We start from the raw sequence: 7,888 nt of genomic DNA, 5'->3' as shown, positions 1-7,888 counted from the left end.
ATGTTACACTTCTTTTAGAATCATGTAGTATACCTCAAAAAAAAAAAAAGAAGAGGAAAAGATATTCACTAGAATGGTTTTTACAATAGCATATTTTCCATTGATTTTTCCTTCACATCCATATACTCATGAACTAACTTAATAAACAGTAAAAGGGTGATGTCAATAATTTACCAGATCAACACACAGTTTAAGAGATTGAGCAAGGGGCACCTGGGTGGCTCAGTCGGTTAAGCATCCGGCTTTGGCTCAGGTTATGATCTCACAGTTCATGGGTTCGAGCCCCGCGTCGGGCTCTGTGCTGACAGCTAGGTTAGAGCCTGGAGCCTGTTTCAGATTCTGTGCCTCCCTCTCTCTCTGATCCTCCCCTGCTTGTGCTGTCTCTCTCTGTCTCTCAAAAATAAATAAAAAACAGAAAAAATTAAAAAAAAAGAAATTGAGCAAATATCCAGATTGAATTCAACTGTAGGTTGAACGCTATTGGAATGTTTACTGACATAACAGCTATGTCATGGGGGCTTTATTGGCTTTCAATGGATAAAAGTTAGTTTGGTATAATAAATAGTACACATGGGTTTACCAGTTAATTGTAGAACTTTAAGGAGTATCTGCAGTTCTTGGAGCACCTAGGTGGCTTGGTTGGTTAAGCATCCAACTTCAGCTCAGGTCATGATATCTTGGTTCGTGGGTTAGAGCCCCACATCAGGCTCTGTGCTGACAGCTCAGAGCCTGGAGCTTGCTTCAGATTCTGTGTGCCCCCTCTCTCTCTGCCCCTCTCCTGTGCGTGCTCTCTCTCTCAAAAAATAAAATAAAATAAAATAAAATAAAATAAAATACACATTAAAAAATAAAGAATATCTGCAGGTCTCCAAACTAATGGCCTTTACTAACATGATCCACAAAGTATCCTGGAAAGAGACTGTTAGTCTAATGGCTAAAGTGAGAGGCACCTTGACCTGTAATTAGGACAGGATGCTGGATGAAGGCGCAGAGACATAGAGATAGAAGAATATATTCAGACACTGAAGTAATAAACAGTAGGAAATTCAGTATTTTCCATTAGGTGGCAATTGGAGAGAGGATCTTCAAAGAGTTTTGAGGGCAATCACTGGCTATTCCAATAACTATTCCTAGCAGTGCTAGAGAATCTGAGAGAGGAACATAAATTTCAGTTCGAGGCTCCTCACTGGCTGCCGTTGTTACAGTCACTCAGTAAAAAGAGGAAAAAACCACAAAGCAGAGAAAAACTACATGTGTGACTGGCCTTTGGATGGCGCTGGACAATGACGGGCTCTACTGCATGGGGCAGGCCCCCCCGAGGGAGCTGGGACAGGGACGCTCATTGTGGAAAGTAGCCAAGGGAAGCATCTCTGTCCTACAAATAATAAAAGGGATCAGCATAGAAGAAAGAGTAAAATTGGGTTTAGAGGCATAAGAACTCAATAGACTGAGGCTTCAGGAACGGGTCATGGCCCACAAAATTGGGGGTCAGTGTCAGAGGAAGCTTTCTGGTCCTCACCGTCTGATACAGGTGTCCCTAGGGGGCGCTGTTTGGCAGAAAGGAATCAGCTGAACATGAAAATCAGGTTACTTACTTCAATGATCATAACAGCTCAATTGCTCAGCCATTTGGTCTTTTAATATATCTTTGCCCATTTACTATTATGCTAATTATCATTAATCATATCAACACAAAACCAGTAATAGTGCAATAAAGGTGCAATGTGATCACGACGTTTGGGTATTACAGGGTCTTTGAGAGCACATGAACTGGGAACTCACAAAAAAGATCATTCTGAACTATGTGTGTGGTGGGGTGTCTCATTATTTATAAATTAGAAATGCCTGGCTTTATCCAAAAACTCAAGAGTTAACTATTCCTTGATGCCATTGAAGTAGCTTTAGTTTTATGTTTCAAAATAAATGTAACTTTTACTTTGAAGAGAACACTACCTTGGATAGTTACTAGAAAACAAATCTTCAGTTAATGGATTCAGAGTCCTTAAAGCATCAGTTAAAACGACTTTCTAGATGACTCTACTCTGTGTTTTTAGAGTTGAGCAAAGCCTAATCTAGAAATGATATTCACAATTTTAAATTTTATTTGTAGTTCAAAAGGGGTTTGTTGCAAGCTTAGACAGACATATTTAAATCAGTGATTTCTGGATCAACTAGATTCTTTTCATCTGAGTGTTGAAGATTCTTCCCATGGAATTTGTCCAGTCAGATATTTTTGTAATATAATGTGGACTTCTCTGTCTACTTCCCTCTCCAAGGATTGAAAATATCCATGTTTGCATATTTGGTCAATGAAGTGGACAGAGCTTGATGTGGGAAAAAGAAGTGGCCAAGATGTTTGAAATACGAGGCCACCTGCCTCAGCTACTCTAGCCACTACCCAGGCTGAGGGAGAAACAAGACCATTACTGACCTTGAAATAGACTGACACCAGGAAGAGGTGTCAAAAACATAAAAGTATTGCTGAGCCTGGCTCCCTGGTGTGAAACTAAAACATATTCATGAGTTACATAAATCTTTTATTCACTTTTAAATACTATTTTCTGGGGGCACCTGGGTGGCTCAGTTGGTTGAGCATCTGATTTTGGCTCAGGTCATGATCTCACAGCTGTGAGTTCGAGCCCTGCATCGGGCTCTGTGCAGACAGCTCAGAGCCTAGAGCCTCCTTCTGATTCTATGTCTCCCTCTCCCTCTCTCTCTCTGCCCTTCTCCCACTTGTGATCTCTCTGAAAAATAAATAAAACAAATTTTTTTAAGTTAAAAAAATACTATCTTTTGAAACTTCAATTTCCTGTATTTGTAAAATCAAGTTCTTTGCAGTCTGATATTTTGTAAATTTCATTATAATAATAATAGTAAGGATCTTATAGTAACTTATAATAGTAAGGATCTCTTAGACATTTAAATATGGGAGTAGAATTGCAAAGAGAAATACAACAGATTGTTCTATTTAAGACTTATTCCCACAATAACCAGCTCTGGGTCATTAACTGATAAAAAGGGTCGATGATTTTCCACCTTGCCTTAGTGAAATATGCCCAAAGCCACGGAGTAAATTTTTCCAGTACATGAGAATTCATTAAGGAATGTTGTGGGAGAGAAACTATTTGTGCAGAGAGGAGAGGGACAAATAATGACCACATTCTTAGCCACAAATAAAAACAGAAACTTCTAAATTATTGCCCAAGGAATGATTATTTAAAGAAGGAAAGAGAAAAAAAAAAAAAAACAGGGATGAAGAAGGGAATGTAGGCAGAGAGAGCAGAAAGAAAATCAAAGTGAACCAACAAGAAGCTATCACAAAGAGCTTGTAGTCTGTCAAGGGCAACACAGCAGCTGAACTTGAATATGGGCTCCAAGAGGCCACTGCCCATTGACACAGGCCTATCAATTTGATCCTCAGTGTTTTGATTAAAACCCAAGTACCCGTCGTATGTCAGAATGTGTGAAATGCTACAAAAGATCTGTTTCTGATCTTCAGCTCAGTAGCCCCCAGTTAATTCAAAAGGTGGTTTGCAGGGGGGCCGGCTCAGTCAGAGGGGCTCTTGAGGTCAAGCCCCACATTGGATGTAGAGATTATTTAAAGAAGTAAACTTAAAAAAAAAAGGTCTTGGTTGGGGGGTTGCTGCCCAGTTGGAAAATACTCTCAGGAAACTCAGAAAATAAGTCTTTCCTTTTTTAGTATATCAGAACCTACTGCCATGTATCATTAATAGTTTACAATGAAAAGCAGCAGGAAAACAGGTCTAAAACACAAATAGAAAGCAAGCAAGCTACTGTTTACAATCAGATTTCCTCCTCCTCCTCCTTTGCACCAGGCTTTCTCTAAGGTCAAGGCCTTCCAGAGTGAGAGCACAAGACAGTTTGTTTTCACCACGAGAACACATGCAGGGGAGCAAGCTGGGGCTTGAACACGCAGAGCAGAGTCGGGCTGCCCGGCCGTCTCAGCCATTTGCCCCTGAGAGCCGAGTCTCCCACACATGAGAGAGCTCGGCCAAGGTCAACCAAAAAGTCGTGGTTATGTTTGGTGGGACCAGAAGAACCACAGACTTTAAAGAAATGCATATACTTTTGAGCCACTGCATTTTATAACTGTTTGTTACTCACCATTACTGCTGCAATAGATAACTGATACCCTGCCTTATGCTATCCCTTATACTGTCAACTGGTGACTTACGATTCTTAATTCTTGGTACTTTATATAATAATAGTAATGATACCTCAATTTATTGAATTCTTTCTATGTGCCAGACACAGTGTTTTTATTTTATTTTATTTTTTAATTTTATATATAGAGTGCATGTATGAGTGGGGGAGATGGGAGAGGGAGAGAGAGAGAGGAAGAGAGAAGCATAAGCAGGCTCCATGTTCAGCATAGGGCCCAATGTAGGGCTTGATCCTGCAACTGCGGGATCTTGACCTGGAGCTGAAATCAGGAGTTGGACACTCAAACAACTGAGCCACTCAGGCGCCCCCAGAAATAGTGTTTTATATTCATTCATTCATTCATTCAACCAACATATATCTGACACTGCCATGTAGTGTTACATGTCACAGATGCAGTCATAAAAAAAACAGAGGCCCGGCCATTATAAATTTAGTCTAGCTGGGAAAAGTCCCAGTCTGACTGGGAAAAGTCCCAAATGGGTAGGGAAAAGATGTGCATTAAATCATCTTGCAAATGTATGAAAACTATGATAAAGCCTATGAAGAAAAATTATAAGAGAAAGGGAATTTAATCTGTAGATCAGGAAAGAAAGATTTTTTTGAAAAAACACTTTGAGAGAAAGGGAAAGAGCATCGCAGGCAGATGAATCCTCCATGCAAAGGCCCTGAGGTGAGTGGGAGCAGGGCTCCTTCAAGGGACCGGAGGGCTAGCAGGGCCGGGTGTGCTAAGGGGAGATGGGCAGGAGCACGAGAATATTTCGGTGAGGCTTCTTGGTGTCTCTTCTCATGCAGGAGAATCCTGGAAGGGACTTTTCAGTTAGTACTCAGTCCTCCTGGCAGGTTGGTAGTTTTATGATGTCCATTTTACAGAGATGGAAGGTGAGCCAGGAAAGCTAAGTGTCTGGGCCAACTCTGCCACTTGATAAGACACTCACCAGAGCGAGCGCTCCTGTCCTCAGCTATGCATCTCTGCTCTGATGCTTTCATGAACTTCTCAAGAGCAAGATGTACGTTTTATGGTTTCTGGCCCCTTTGGCCCTTGACAGAGACCTTTTAGGGCACATTGCATAGGCCCCAGAGCCAGCAGGCATGGGGCTGACCTTGCCCCTTGAGCAAACTATTTAATTTTCCTAAATCTCTGTGATTTTATTTTTTTCAGGTTAAAAAAGAGTTAGTAACACCTCTTTTTAGGCAGGGGCATGGGAACACGTAGCTAAAGGACTCGGAAAGGAGTGGGTGCTCAGTAAAGGCTGGCTGGTATTATGAGTAGCGGAGATTCAGTAATGGAATGTGGATCTAATGTTTACTCATTATCATTATCATCAAAAGGCAAGCAGCCTTATGACACTCATAAGTCCAAAAATGACACTGACCTTGAACTTCACCGGGGATTAAGTGGCTCGATTAGTAAAAAGCCCTGCTAATTTCTCAAGTCACTTCCAACTCTGGAAAAGGGTTCAGGTGTCATGCCTAAGGTCTTAATGATTTGCACCCGTGCCCCCGTCCATCTGGCCCCCTTCATCATCCTCTGACGGGAGGGGGGTCAGGAGGTGTCTCTTCAAACTTCCCCGCCCCAGGATAAGTAGCAGACTCAAGGTGACTCCAGGAAAACGCAGGCCTGTGACCTGCTCCTCTCATATTTCCATTTCTCTACAAGTCTTGCTTCCTAACCACTGTCTCCATGTTTGGGTTGAAAAGGCGGGTTCATGTGCAACGGAATGCCTTTAGGGAAAAGCACACGGCAGACTATACACACCAGCTAAGGAACTTTACTAACTGACCGAAGGGATAAAAACCCAACATCAAGTGGTTGAAATCAATTCAACAGCCTCATTCTAGCCCCTACGTAGTATTTGGTCCACAGAGGGGGCTCGGCTAGTATTTGAGCGAATGCTGTCTTTGGAGGCCTGTACAGTAACACGGGGAAGAGCAGGTGTGTGGATTCCGACAGATGCCACACTTCCACTCATGAACCGTGTGCCCCTGGGCAAGTGACAAAATCCCTCGGAGCCTGCTTTGTCTGTAGAATGGGGATAAGAACCATGTTGTGGGTCTTTGGAAGCAACAGATGAGATGAGGGATATAATATTCTTAGTGGAGTCTCAGGCACTGGGGATGGGCTCCACGCACACTGTACTTATTGTTCCTATGAAGACTGTTGCGGCCTCCCAGAGAGATGTTTCCAGCAGACCGTGGGTTTATTTGCTCAGGGAGGGGATGCAGTGGACAGTAAAGAAGTTTTAAATTCCTATGAAAAGGGCTTCCTTTCCCAGGCTTTTACCTACAGGGAAAAGGTTGCTGGCGCTTCACCGCCCACACCTCCTGGTCCCTGCCTCACGGTTCCCCTCAAAGACATCCAAATCCCTTCACTACTTTTTCCAAGAGAGTGGTTCAAAAAGGAAACAACCACAAAAAAACAACTTCAGCTCTCTAGAATGAAATTCATAGTATGCTAAAAATATTAGGGGGAAACTATGCAGTTGCTATTTGGGGAGGTCAATATTGGACTATTCCAGAGCTAACAAAATAATCCGAAGAAGCTCTGTGGCTAACCAGACCAGGGGAGTCAGGGCAAGCCAGTAAAAGCTTGTTGTTTTTAACTTGCTTGTTTGTTTTAATATTCCTCTCTCCTAAGTTCCTTTTGTATTAGCCATGAACTGCACGGCCCGGATTTCCCTCACCCTGTCTTCATTCCCCGAGACCTCCCGCAAGCCAGCTGTCCCAGCTGTCACATTTCCCTTCTGCTGTCACAGTCCCTCCAGAGAATCCCAGCGCCCAGGGGGAAGAAAGACCTTGGCAGGCAAGCCCCTTCCTCTTAACACAACCATTTGCACACGTATGTTCCATCTACTTCGTGTCTCTGAAAGTCATGCGCACGGGTCCCGCCTGACTTGGAGAATTCCTTCCAGGGCTCCACAAACTCATCTGCCTATAGGGTGCATATAGATTCCTTCTCCTTCACGACCTGGTGTTTAGAATAATTCTCTTTGAATTACACAGCCTGGACATCAAGAATCAACAACACGACTTTTCAGCATTATGACCCTCAGTCAGTCAAGCATCCTTAGAGCCTCATGTCTTCTCTCTGAGAAACCAGAATAATACTTCCTGATGATTCCTGACCTCACAAAACTGTCCCAGGGTTCAGATACCATCTAACATGCAAAATATTTTGGAAAGCAGTCCATTGCTCTGCAAAGTTTATTATTATTCTGACCCGTGCAAGTAAATAAGACATTAGAAAAACCTATGCCCTCACTTGATCCAAATTAACTTTGAAATCTCATTTATTTTTACCATGCCAATTTAAAAATCCTGAACCTGTAAAGCAAAAGGAACACTGAGGCAGGATGGAGAAGTCAGGGTAGCACATATTTGATAATTTCCAGGAATTACCCAGGTTTTGAGGGTCAGAGAAAAGTCTGGGAGTCAGGATACCCAATCTCAGCCAGGCTGCTTTCCTGTTGCTCCACTGTCTGGCAATAAAAACTTTTAAGAAAAAAAAAAAAAAAAGAAAACTTTTAAGAAAAAAAAGAGTTGATTGGCTACTTTTATTTTATTTTTTTATAATAGTTTATTGTCAAATTGGTTTCCATATAAAATCCAGTGCTTCTCCCCACAAGTGCCCCCCACCATCACCATTATCCCCTCTTTCCCTCCCCCTCCCCTTTCAGTCCATGGTTCGTCTTCAGTATTCAGTAGT

The sequence above is a fragment of the Suricata suricatta genome, chromosome 5 (genome assembly GCF_006229205.1).
Source record: "Suricata suricatta isolate VVHF042 chromosome 5, meerkat_22Aug2017_6uvM2_HiC, whole genome shotgun sequence".
Lineage (NCBI taxonomy): Eukaryota > Metazoa > Chordata > Mammalia > Carnivora > Herpestidae > Suricata > Suricata suricatta.
The sequence above is the reverse complement of the archived record's forward strand: the minus strand, read 5'-3'. Positions refer to the sequence as shown.